Source organism: Neophocaena asiaeorientalis, unplaced genomic scaffold (genome assembly GCF_003031525.2).
Source record: "Neophocaena asiaeorientalis asiaeorientalis breed wild unplaced genomic scaffold, Neophocaena_asiaeorientalis_V1.1 scaffold544, whole genome shotgun sequence".
NCBI classification, from domain to species: Eukaryota; Metazoa; Chordata; class Mammalia; order Artiodactyla; family Phocoenidae; genus Neophocaena; species Neophocaena asiaeorientalis.
The window spans coordinates 14,660-27,705 of record NW_020173921.1 but is presented as its reverse complement, the minus strand read 5'-3'; the positions used below and the strand labels follow the sequence as shown (position 1 = coordinate 27,705).

The 13,046-nt window shown below is 39.5% G+C and overlaps 1 protein-coding gene across 1 annotated transcript in view; it reads left to right on the top strand.

The window, feature by feature from the left end:
- LOC112404312 (collagen alpha-1(XIX) chain-like) overlaps positions 1-13,046 on the top strand; it is a 160,223-nt gene that overhangs the window by 143,183 nt on the left and 3,994 nt on the right. The gene's annotated exons all lie outside the window — the stretch shown is intronic.

Below are 13,046 nucleotides of genomic sequence, written 5' to 3'. Positions count from 1 at the left end.
ACTCCCCCTTCAGGACATCAGATGTACCATTTACTGTAGATATACTAACTTTACTAAGGCAGGTATCCACAATGAAAATTTTTTTCCCTCACAGCTTCCCTTATTCATCTGCATAAAAGTGTTTCAGAAAGGTTCTGAAGGACCATACTACTTACTTTCTGGATAAAAGAATAAGGAAGCTAGATGCAGTTCCCTAATGCCCTAGAGGTGCTATGAAATCCACCTGGTCTGCAGTAGATTGTTGCGTTGTGTACAGTGGGAAGGGAGGCTGAACATTGTAGTCCCTGGAGCCTGTGGACAAAGTAAGAGGGATTCTGGGAGCGGGAGAGAAACACCCCAGGAGTTACTCCGGCTTGAGGTTCTAGCCCCCCACAGCTTTACTCTCTTACTTCCTAAGAAGCCCCATTCACATCTTTAACATGATATCCTTCTTGTTTCTGTCTTCTTCGAAGGGATTTTTCTCCACCAGAGACTGGGAGCTGCACCAATGGTTGGAGCTAAGGGAGTCTCTGCATTTTCTCTGCCTCCTTACAGTACATCAGGATGCTGAATGTCCTGACCATTGGCCCATACACTTAATAGAGCATCTAATTTCCCCCCACCCCCCAACCCTGTCACGGGAGATCCTGGTGTCGTGGGAAGAGATCTCCAGTGAGAAGTTAGAGCCCAGTGTATGTCCCCGTTCTGTCACTAGTTGAGGAAATCACTTCTCAGAGTCTGTAAGGTGATAGCCTTAGAATAGATTCTAAGGTCCCCATCACTGCAATGCCCTATCATTTAATACAAAGAGATTACTAAGATTAATTAGGATTACAGTCTTGAAAAGCACGATGAAACTTGAAGCATTCATTCAGGTGTTTGGACTTCCAGATGCATGTTAGGCAATGTAGGGAAAACACGATGGGAATACAGCTGGAGCCCAGGCATGGGCAGTGCTCTGTGCGAGCACTTTCCTCCTCTGGCTGGGTACGTGGGGTGATGTGGGTCGTGTTGTGTTTAAAGGAAGATTCCTTTCACAGCGTGTTCTACAAAATGCATAGAATCGAGGCCTTTGCCTGTGCTTTTGTTCTTTCTATCATATTCTTTATGAGAGCAAAGACCATTTCTTGGAGTCGCTAGTACTTAGTAGATGTTTGGAGTAAGTTCTCAATAATTAGTTGCTAAATTTTCATGTTAAAACTTGAGAGATTATTATAATAGTCTAAAATATAAGTAATTAGAACCTAAACTAGGAAAACAGAGGTGAAAGGGAGTGCACAGTGATATTGCAGAGGTAAAATACATGCAACTTGGTGCTTGATTGCAGCGAAAACTCAAAAATAGCCCAAGGTTTTGACCATTCATTACAGGAAGGATATATCTCATGATAAATGTCAGAGTGTTGAGAGAGATTAACTACAGCTTTGCAAAAGATAACCAAGCTGCATGTATGCCACTCCCCGAGATACAGGAGCAAAACAGGGATTTTTATTTTATTTTATTTTATTGGCCGCGCCTCGCGGCATGCGGGATCCTAGTTCCCCAACCAGGGATCGAACCCGTGCTCCCTGCAGTGGAAGCATGGATTCTCAACCACTGGACCACCAGGGAATTCCCAAAACAAGGATTTTTAGAAGTTAATTAAGATAGTGTTAGAATTGAAATAGAGAAAGGATTTATCCAAACACTCGAGTAAAACTGGAAGGAGATTTGAGGGGTTGGAGCCTGAAATATAGTCACATTAACTTAGAGATTCGGAAATTTTCTTATGTTGTCTGAAAGTAAGGTGATTTGGCTTTTTAGAATTAATCAGTTTGTACACACATAGATATGAGTGCCTTCTAGTTGCCCAGATCTAAAGACCGTCTTGCTGAGAGAGCCCCCAGCCTAGTGGGTAGTGTGACCTTTCCTCTTTGACAAGGGTCTGGGAAGAGTCCTTCACACACACACACACACACACACACACACACACACACAAACACACACACGGGTGTGTTATTCCTTTAGCACCATCACTGTCTCATATAGCTCATTAGGTACATTATAAAGCGTGACAAAGCACATTAAGTTTTCTCACTTGGTTACTTAATTAATATTCCTTCCCTTAATTTTGCCAAAGGTATTCAGAGGTCATGACTAAGGAGAAGTAAGAAAAAGTAATGAAAGTTCTCTTTTTACCCCTCTACTCTTACTAGGGGTAAAGAATCACGTGCTCTGTTATTTATTCCATCGGTGGTGGTTTTAATATTGTGCCATAGTCCAAAAAACTGTTTTCATGAGGAATTTGAAATTCAGTCTTTACCCCAACTTTATGGGGTAGAAGGTGCAAGGGGTGATAGCATCCCAATTTTTAGAGTCAAGAAATAAGAGCTTATGAAATTAAGAAATTTCCTTTTAGAAAATGGTAAAATCAGCCTTTATCCCTTGTTTGACCGAAAAGTTTCTTAATTTTCCCACTAAGTCATGCCACATTTCTCATTGTCTATTTTTCAATGGTAAAATAAACTGACTCCACGAACCAAAATCATTCAGCATTTATGACAGTTTGCTCTGCCTTTCAATAAGAGCAGGTACACATTCGTAGGGAATGAAGGGCATTATAATAGCTGTCTCAGTTTGCATTGAAGTCAAGCCATGATGGACATTTTAACTTCAGGAACATTCTGTTGGAATGCAGGGTGAATAACCTCAGTGGGCCAGGTCATGGCAGCTACTTTCCAAGTCAGAGAAAATTGGAAGAATTTACTATTCCTGTGAAACAGATTCAAAGCCTTTTTATAGTCTTTATTCTTATATATTAAATATATCTTGATGTAAATGTATCTTTTAATAATTTCATCTGTGCCAGCTTTCCCGCAAAGTGGACAAGCTCACTTCAGACAATGTAAACCTCCTTTAAAGGGAAGTATGCCAGTTCAGCTTTCTTAATGGGACACTCTTGGCATTTTGGTCCTGATGGTTCTTTGCCACGTGGGACTATCTTGCAAGAGCAAAATGCATAGTGTCCTTGAGGCTCACCAACTAATCACCAGTAGCAGCTCTTAGTCATTAGGACAAAAAAAAAAAATGTTCTGATATCTTTCTAAATGCATCCGTGTGTGTGTGTGTGTGTGTGTGTGTGTGTGTTTAAACTTTGATTGATCTTCAAGGTACTGGGGTATTGGACTATACATGCTCATATTTCCCTTATAGTTTAAATAATGCATACCAAATATATATTGAAATTGTCAAAACTTTGAGTTACTAGAATTTAGCCTTCAAAATATAAGACCTCAGCTTCACATATTCTAGTTTATAATTAAGTGATTTTGACTGTGACCTACTATGAGATGCATTCAACAATGGCACCTTAAAACAGACTTGAGGGGGAATCTTAGAAAGTTGTTAACATGACCTTCGAAGCCAGACTACCTGGGCTCAAATCCCAGCTCTACCACTGCCCAGCTGGCGTCCTAATTAGCACATTATTTATTGTCTCCATGCCTGTTTCTTCATCTGCACAATAGGGTGATAATATTAATAGCACTAACTCATAGTCTTTTTTTTTATGATTAAAGGGGTCATCATACATAAAGCATTTAGGTCAGTGCCTTGCATACAGTAAGAGCTATATAAACATTTGCTATTATTAGAAACTTAAATAAAGCACATTTTCTCTAATATAGAGATAGGTAGATAGATAGATCTTTTAATTTATTTTTTGTGGGGTTATGTAATCTTGGAAAAGTAGATTTCAATTATTTAGTTTAGTCTTCTCCTTTGCATCTTTGTTATTGTCTTTCAAACAACTCTTATCAGAATTACAGCATCTGATGTTTCTAAAATGGTCATGTTAATCTCCTTACACCAATGCAATCTGTATACTGAATACAAAAATACTGGAATCACAAAGCTGCGATATCGGCTGGCGACAGCTGGTGCCATTGCTAGGGAACAAGATGCAGCGGGTGGGAGATGGGGAAAATAATGAATAGATGGGTTAAAATTTTTAACAAATAACATTACCTTGTATCAAATGATGTTTAAAGATGCTACATACCACCAGTAAGGAGGTCCTCCAATAAAAATTAATTCACGGTCTACCTGCTTTTATAATTTTAGTTGTGATAATGTCCTTCAGCTTTCAGCTTGCATTTAAAAATTTTTTTTATTGAGATATAGTTGATTTACAATGTTGTGTTAGTTTTAGGTGTACAGCAAAGTGAGCCATATATCTGTATATTTTTTGTTCCTAGATTCATTTCCATTATAGGTTATTACAAGATATTGAGTATAGTTTCCTGTGCTATACAGTAGGTCCTTGTTGGCTATCTATTTCATATTTAGTGGTGGTATATTTTAACCCCAAACTTCTAATTTATCACTTCCCCCTTCCCCTTTGGTAACCGTAAGTTTTTTTTCTATGTTTGTGAGTCTGTTTCTGGTTTGTAAATAAGTTCATTTTGCATTCGGATGAGAGTGCCTGTCTCTCATAACATACAGAGCCCACTACTGTGCTTTTGAGCATCTTTATATACACAAATTTTATTAGGAAACTTGATAATAGATGCCCACCTTATTCAGTATTAAATTCAGAGTCTGTTCCATTTGATTCTCACTCACTTATGGTGAGTGCTGTGTCTTTTTCTCCCCAGTACTCAATATCCATTGATAGGAACACTAATGTCACACGAGAAGACAAATTGCACTTGAGGAAAGCATTACTGATCTACTTCTCAGAGCCTATTATGATGCCATGGCCTTAACAACATAGTACTTGATCACAGGAGGACATGAGCTCCATTGTCCCACGTCAATGGCCAATAAAAGTAGAAGCTCGATGAGTGCAGTACTTCCCAATTACATTTTTTTTTTTTTTTGCGGTACGCGGGCCTCTCACTGTTGTGGCCTCTCCCGTTGTGGAGCACAGGCTCCGGACGCGCAGGCTCAGCGGCCATGGCTCACGGACTTAGCTGCTCCGCAGCATGTGGGATCTTCCCGGACTGGGGCACAAACCCGTGTCCCCTGCATTGGCAGGCGGACTCTCAACCACTATGCCACCCGGGAAGCCCCCCAGTTGCATTGTAATCTATGTGAGTTAAAGCACAGTTGTTACATATCCATCAAACTGAGTACAGAACTGGACAGAACAATTAACTATCCCTTAGACTTGGGCTTGAAAAGTTAAACATTTGTTAAGTGTTTATGCTGTGCTAAGTAATTTTTGCAACATATGAGTCTCAAAACAACTCTTCAAGACAGCTATTACTTTTTTCTTTTTTTGTTGAAGTATAGTTGATTTACAATGTTGTGATAATTACTGCTATACAACAAATTGATTCAGTTATACATATATATATACACACAATCTTTTTTTTATATATATTCTTTTCCATATGGTTTATCATAGGATATTGAATATAGTTCCCTGTGCTATACACTAGGACCTTGTCTTTTATCCATTCTATATATAAAAGCTTACGTCTGCTAACCCCAACTTCCCATTCCCTCCCTCCCCCAAACCCCTCCCCATTGACAACCACCAGTCTGTTCTCTGTGTCAGTGATTCTGTTTCATAGGTTCATTTGCATCATATTTTAGATTCCACATAGGAGCACTATCATATGATGTTTGTCTTTGTCGGGTTTACTTCACCTAGTATGATCATCTCTAGGTCCATCCATGTAGCTGCAAATGGCATTATTTCATTCTTTTATATGGCTGAGTAATATTCCACTGTATACGTGTACCACATCTTCTTTATCCATTCCTCTGTCGATGGACATTTAGGTTGTTTCCATGAAGACAACTATTATTTATACCTATTGTATAGGGAGGCTTAAATAATGCACCCACGATAATGCACGAGTCCTTTCCTGACTGTTCTGAACTCCACGTGTCTGAAGTTCTGAGCATCTCCAGGAGAATGAGGCATCTCCGAGACCTGTTTCCATTATGCCTGCTGTGCACATGTCTATCATAGTCCTCACTGCTCATGTCCACTGGCAGCTGGTTGCTTTATTACCCCACCTCCTCCCTGAGCAGTTGATTAAACCAGGGATAGTTAGCTGACACATCAGCAAGTAAGTCCCTCCTCCAGAAGGTGCAGTTAGGGTTAGTTTGTCAGGCAGGAATGTTAAAGTTTTTAATGTATTATTTTATGTTTCAAATAATATTTTTGTGGCATGTCACATATATGATGATTATGAATTATAGAAGTAACTGGAACACAGATCTACCCAGAGCTCAACCTAATGCTAGGCCCACTGTAGAGTTAACCATTTTCCTGAATGTTATGTTTCACGTTCCCTGCCATTATTAAAAACAATTACTTCCAATTATTGAGCCTGAACCAAGATGGTGGAGTAGAAGAACGTGCTCTCACTCCCTCTTGTGAGAACACCAGAATCACAACTAACTGCTGAACAGTCATTGACAGGAAGACACTGGAACTCACCAAAAAAGATACCCTACACCCAAAGACAAAGGAGAAGCCACTATGAGATGGTAGGAGGGGCGCAATCACAGTAAAATCAAATCCCATAACTGCTGGGTGGGTGACTCACAGACTGGAGAACACTTATACCATGGAAGTCCACCCATTGGAGTGAAGGTTCTGAGCCCCACGTCAGGCTTTCCAACCTGGGGTTCCAGAAACGAGGAGAAATTCCTAGAGAATCAGACTTTGAAGGACAGTGGGATTTGATTGCAGGACTCTGACAGGACTGGGGGAAACGAGACTCCATTCTTGGAGGGCACACACAAAGTAGTGTGTGCATTGGGACCCAGGGGAAAAAGCAGTGACCCCATAGGAGACTGAACCAGACCTACCTGCTAGTGTTGGAGGGTCTCCTGCAGAGGCGGTGGGTAGCTGTGTCTCACCATGGAGACTAGGACACCGGCAGCAGAAGTTCTGAGAAGTACTCCTTAGCATGAGCCCTCCCAGAGTCCGCCATTAGCCCCACCAAAGAGCCCAGGTAGGCTCCAGTGTTGGGTTGCCTCAGGCCAAACAACAAACAGGGAGGGAACCCAGCCCCACCCATCAGCAGTCAAGAGAACTAAAGTTTTACTGAGTACTGAGTACTACTCACCAGAGCAAAAGCCAGCTCTACCCACCACCAGTCCCTCCCATCAGGAAACTTGCAGAAGCCTCTTAGAGAGCCTCATACACCAGAGGGAAGACAGTAGAAGCAAGAAGAACAATAATCCTGCAGCCAGTGGAACAAAAACCACATTCACAGAAAGATAGACAAAATGAAAAGGCAGAGGGCTATGTACCAGATGAAGGAACAAGATAAAACCCCCAGAAAAACAACTAAATGAAGTGAAGATAGGGAATCATCAGGAAAAAGAATTCAGAATAATGATAGTGAAGATGATCCAGGACTTCGGGAAAAAAATGGAGGCAAAGATCGAGAAGATGCAAGAAATGTTTAACAAAGACCTAGAAGAATTAAAGAACAAACAAACAGAGATGAACAATACAATAACTGAAAGGAAAACTACACTAGAAGGAATCAATAGCAGAATAACTGAGGCAGAAGAACGGATAAGTGACCTGTAAGACAGAATGATGGAATTCACTGCTGTTGAACAGAGTAAAGAAAAAAGAATGAAAAGAAATGAAGACAGCCTAAGAGACCTCTGGGACAACATTAAACACAACAACATTTGCATTATAGGGGTCCCAGAAAGAGAAGAGAGAGAGAAATGACCCGAGAAAATATTTGAAGAGGTTATAGTCGCAAACTTCCCTAACATGGGAAAGGAAATAGCCACCCAAGTCCAGGAAGCATAGAGAGTCCCATACACGATAAACCCAAGGAGAAACATGGCGAGACACATAGTAGTCAAATTGGCAAAAATTAAAGACAAAGAAGAATTATTGAAAGCAGCAATAAAAAAAAACTGTAAAAAATACACACATGGAAGCTAAACAGTACTCTATTAAACAACTAAGAGATCACTGAAGAAATCAAAGAGGAAATGAAAAAATACATAGGGACAAATGACAATGAAAACACGATGATCCAAAACCTATGGGATGCAGCAAAAGCAGTTCTAAGAGGGAAGTTTATAGCTATACAAGCCTACCTCAAGAAACAAGAAATATCTCAAATAAACGATCTAACCTTACACCTAAAGGAACTAGAGAAAGTAGAACAAACAAAACCCAAAGTTAGCAGAAGGAAAGAAATCATAAAGATCAGAGCAGAAATAAATGAAATAGAAACAAAGAAGACAATAGCAAAGATCAATAAAAGTAAAAGCTGGTTCTTTGAGAAGATAATATTGATAAACCATTAGCCAGACTCATCAAGAAAAAGAGGAAGAGGACTCAAATCAATAAAGTTAGAAATGAAAAAGAGAAGTTACAACAGACACCGAAGAAATGCAAAGCATCCTAAGAGACTACTACAAGCAACTCTATACCAAAAAAATGGACAACCTGGAAGAAATGGACAAATTCTTAGAAAGGTATAACCTTCCAAGACTGAACCAGGAAGAAATATAAAATATGAACAGACCAATCACAAGTAATGAAATTGAAACTGTGATTAGAAATCTTCCAACAAACAAAAATCCAGGACCAGATGGCATAAAGGTGTATTCTATCAAACATTTAGAGAAGAGCTAACACCCATGCTTCTCAAACTCTTCCAAAAAATTGTGCAGGAACAATCCCAAGCTGATTCTATGAGGCCACCATCAATCACCCTGATACCAAAACCAGACAAAGATACTACAAAAAAAGAAAATTACAGACCAATATCACTCATGAATATAGATGCAAAAATCCTCAGAAAATACTAGCAAACAGAATCCAAGAGCACATTAAAAGGATCATACACCATGATCAAGTGGGAATTATCCCAGGGATGCAAGGATTCTTCAATATATGCAAATCAATCAATGTGATACACCATGTTAACAAATTGAAGGAGAAAAACCATATGATCACAATAGATGCAGAAAAAGCTTTTGACAAAATTCAACACCCATTTATGATAAAAACTCTCCAGAAAGTGGGCATAGAGGGAACCTACCTCAACATAATAAAGGCCATATATGACAAACCTACAGCAACATTATTCTCAATGGTGAAAACCTGAAAGCATTTCCTCTAAGATCAGGAACAATACAAGGATGTCCACTCTCACCACTATTATTCAACATAGTTTTGGAAGTCCTAGCCATGGTAATCAGAGAAGAAAACGAAATAAAAGGACTACAAATAGGAAAAGAAGAAGTAAAACTGTCACTGCTTTCAGATGACATGATACTCTACATAGAGAATCCTAATGATGCCACCTAGAAAACGACTAGAAAACTAGTAGTTTCTAGTAGAAAACTACTGGAGCTAATCAATGAGTTTGGTAAAGTTGCAGGATACAAAATTAATGCACAGAAATCTCTTGCATTCCTATATACTGATGATGAAAAATCTGAATAAGAAATTAAGGAAACACTCCCATTTACCATTGCAATAAAAAGAATACCTACGAATAAACCTACCTAGGGAGACAAAAGACCTGTATGCAGAAAACTATGAGACACTGATGAAAGAAATTAAAGATGATACAAATAGATGGAGAGATATACCATGCTCTTGGATTGGAAGAAATAATATTATGAAAATGACTGTACTACCCAAAGCAATCTACAGGTTCAATGCAATCCCTGTCAAATTACCAACAGCATTTTTTACAGAACTACAACAAAAAATCTTAAAATTTGTATGGAGACACAAAGGACCCCAAAGAGCCAAAGCTGTCTTGAGGGAAAAAAGTGGAGCTGGAGGAAACAGAATCCCTGACTTCAGACTATACTACAAAGCTACAGTAATCAAGACAATATGGTACTGGCACAAAAACAGAAATATAGATCAATGGAACAAGACAGAAAGCCCAGAGATAAACCCAAATACCTATGGTCAGCTAATGTATGACAAAGGAGGCAAGGATATACAATGGAGAAAAGACAGTCTCTTCAATAAGTGGTGCTGGGGAAACTGGACAGCTACATGTAAAACAATTAAATTAGAATACTCCCTAACACCATACACAAAAATAAACTCAAAATGGATTAGAGACCTAAATGTAAGACCGGACACTATAAAACACTTAGAGGAAACATAGGAAGAACAGTTTGACATAAATCACAGTAAGATCTTTTTGGATCCACCTCCTAGAGTAATGGAAATAAAAACAAAAATAAACAAATGGGACCTAATGCAACTTCAAAGCTTTTGCATGGTGAAGTAAACCATAAACAAGATGAAAAGACAACCCTCAGAATGCGAGAAAATATTTGCAGACAAATCAATGGACAAAGGATTAATCTCCAAAATATTTAAACAGCTCATGCAGCTCAATATTAAAAAAACAAACAACCCAATCCAAAAATGGGCAGAAGACCTAAATAGACATTTCTCCAAAGAAGACAGACAGATGGCCAAGAAGCACGTTAAAAGCTGCTCAACACCACTAATTATTAGAGAAATGTGAATCAAAACTACAATGAGGTAGCACCTCACACCAGTTAGAATGGGCATCATCAGAAAATCTACAAACAGGAAATGCTGGAGAGGGTGTGGAGAAAAGGGAACCCTCTTGCACTGTTGGTGGGAATGTAAATTGATACAGCCACTATGGAGAACAGTATGGAGGTTCGTTAAAAAACTAAAAATAAAATTATCGTGTGATCCAGCAATCCCACTACTGGGCACATACCCAGAGAAAACCATAATTCAAAAAGACACATGCACCCCAATGTTCACTGCAGCACTATTTACAATAGCCAGGTCATGGAAGCAACCTAAATGCCCATCAACAGACGAATGGCTAAAGAAGCTGTGGTACATATATACAATAGAATATTACTCGGTCATAAAAAGGAACGAAATTGGGTCATTTGTTGAGACGTGGATGGATCTAGAGACTGTCATACAGAGTGAAGTAAGTGAGAAAGAGAAAAAAAAATATTGTATATTAACGCATATATGTGGGACCTAGAAAAATGGTACAGATGAACTGGTTTGTAGGGAAGAAATAGAGACACAGATGTAGAGAATAAATGTATGGACACCAAGGGGGAAAGTGTGGGGGGGCCTGGTGGTGGGATGAATTGGGAGATTGCGATTGACACGTATACACTAATGTGTATGAAATGGATGACTAATAGGTACCTGTGGTATAAAAAATCAAATTCAAAAAGTAAAATAAATAAAACAATGACTTCCTACTTATCTCTTCGTAGGAGTACTGGGTTCAGTCTTGCATGTGTGTAGATGTTCCATAATATTGGTTGCGTAAATAGAAAGTTGGTGTCTTTCTCCACCATTTCTTTCTTCATGTTTGTTTTTTCTCTGGATGATGTTCTACCAGCAAGAAGAGAGAATACCTCTTTTTAGTAAATTTCTCAGCAGTAAATGGCACTCTGACAGTCGTTAAAATGGTAAAGAAGGCTTTTTGTTTTTAATATCTTTATTGGAGTATAATTGCTTTACAATGGTGTGTTAGTTTCTGCTTTATAACAAAGTGAATCAGCTATACATATACATATAACCCCATATCTCCTCCCTCTTGCATCTCCCTCCCTCCCACCCTCCCTATCCCACCCCTCTAAGTGGTCACAAAGCACAGAGCTGATCTCTCTGTGCTATGCAGCTGCTTCCCACTCGCTATCTATTAGTTGCTTCATTTGCAAATACTTTCTCCTGAGAGTTTTTTAAAATGGTAAAGAAGGCTTTTAATTGAAGATTATCACAATATGAGTATTGCAATAGGGAAGAGAGATTGGGCTCAACTCTGAATACAAGGATGAGTGGGGATTTATGGCCAAGGAATAGAGAGATGTGGTCAGTGAGTGGAATAGCCAGTCACTTAAGCCAAGTACACATCAGCCTTGGTCCCTCCCTTTCCCTGGCCCTACCTCCAGCGCTTCTGCAAGTCCATCCTCAGCCATCTTGCTCTCTTGTCTGCAAAGCTGTGAGACCCCCTTTTCTGCTTCTGCTCTTGCTGTGTACAATCTACTTTCATGTTGTAGCCAAAACTATCTTTTTTTGGAAACACAGTCAAATCATGCCATTTCTAGGCTAAAACCCTAAGTGGCTTCCCCTTGCACTTAGAACAAAACCCATCCTTCTCTCCAGGGCCTGCAGTTCTCTGTGTGCTGTGACCCTTGACTAACTTTGATTTCATCTCCTGCTCTTTACCTCCCAACCAGCTCATGACACTCCTTCCACCTAGAGGGCTTTTGTGCTTGCTGTTGCCTCACCCACCCGTCCCTCCGCTTGCCCCAGCATTTTTTTCCAGGATCACTGCATGACTGGATCCTGTGAAACAAACATCTCCTCCACCCAGAGCCCGTTTCCAACCACTACCCTCACTGAAATAGCAGCATCTGCCCCGCACTCATCACATTCAGCCCGTGGATCTGTTCATTGTCGGTCACCCTCCTCTATAATGTGAATTCCATTGGGGCAGGAATCCTGACTTTGTTATCGAAAAAATTATTATGATACTTGTTAAAATGGTAAAGAAGGTTTTTAATTCAAGATTATTGCAATATGAGTATTGCAATAGGGAAGAGAGATTGGGCTCAACTCTGAATGCAACAAGGATGAGTGGGAATTTATAGCAAAGGAGTAGAGCGATGCAGTCAGTGAATGGAATATTACTAAGAGCAGACATCAAGGCTGGGGGATTTTCTCTAAACTGCCTTAAGAGGATTCTTGCTAAAGGCACACCAAAGACTTATGCATCAAAGAGGGGGATGAGGGACTTGATCAGGTATCAAGGCTGGGGAATTCTTTCTAAACTGACTTAACAAGATTCGTTCTAAAACTGGGCCAAGCAAGCCAAGGACAGACAGGATGGGGCCAAAGTTGAGTCCTGGCTCAAGCTTCGTTAAGGAGGGATTCTTTGTCAACTTCCTGTTCTTTTTTGTGTCTCTCAATAACACTCTCTAATACAAATAAAGTATAATATATTATATTTTAAAATCTAATATTATAATTTCAAGACAAAGGGAAATATACTATACTTTCTTATAGCCACATTGTAAAGAGTAAAAAGAAACAGGTG